This window comes from Tupaia chinensis, unplaced genomic scaffold, assembly GCF_000334495.1.
Source record: "Tupaia chinensis unplaced genomic scaffold, TupChi_1.0 Scaffold000211_1, whole genome shotgun sequence".
NCBI classification, from domain to species: Eukaryota; Metazoa; Chordata; class Mammalia; order Scandentia; family Tupaiidae; genus Tupaia; species Tupaia belangeri.
The window spans coordinates 925,852-926,223 of NW_006159686.1; positions in this window are offsets into that span (position 1 = coordinate 925,852).

Genomic DNA, 372 nt, shown 5'->3' on the forward strand with positions numbered 1-372 from the left:
CCTTCCTAGACAGTGGCAGGAGGCAGCAGCCCCAGGGCAGCCACACGCCTGCGGCACTTCCTGGGGGCTCACTCTCCTTGGCCTCCCCACTCTCGCTGCCATCTCCATACCCTCGCCCGGGTGACTTCAACCTCCGGGGCCAGTTCCCTGGTCTGTGGGGCCGGAGTGGGTGTCCCCAGCTGTCCGAGTCTGGGTCTCCTGCGGGCTGGGCTCCCGCCTCCGGCCCTGCCTGCTTTGCTGTCGGTGGCAGCAGGGAGCCGGCATTTGGCTTCCTGGTGAGGGCGCTGCTGCCCTCCCACGCTGTGGAGGTGCGGAGCCAAGCCCCTCGTGGCCATGGCTGGGGCAGGGCGGGCCCGGCCCGTCCGCGGGGGG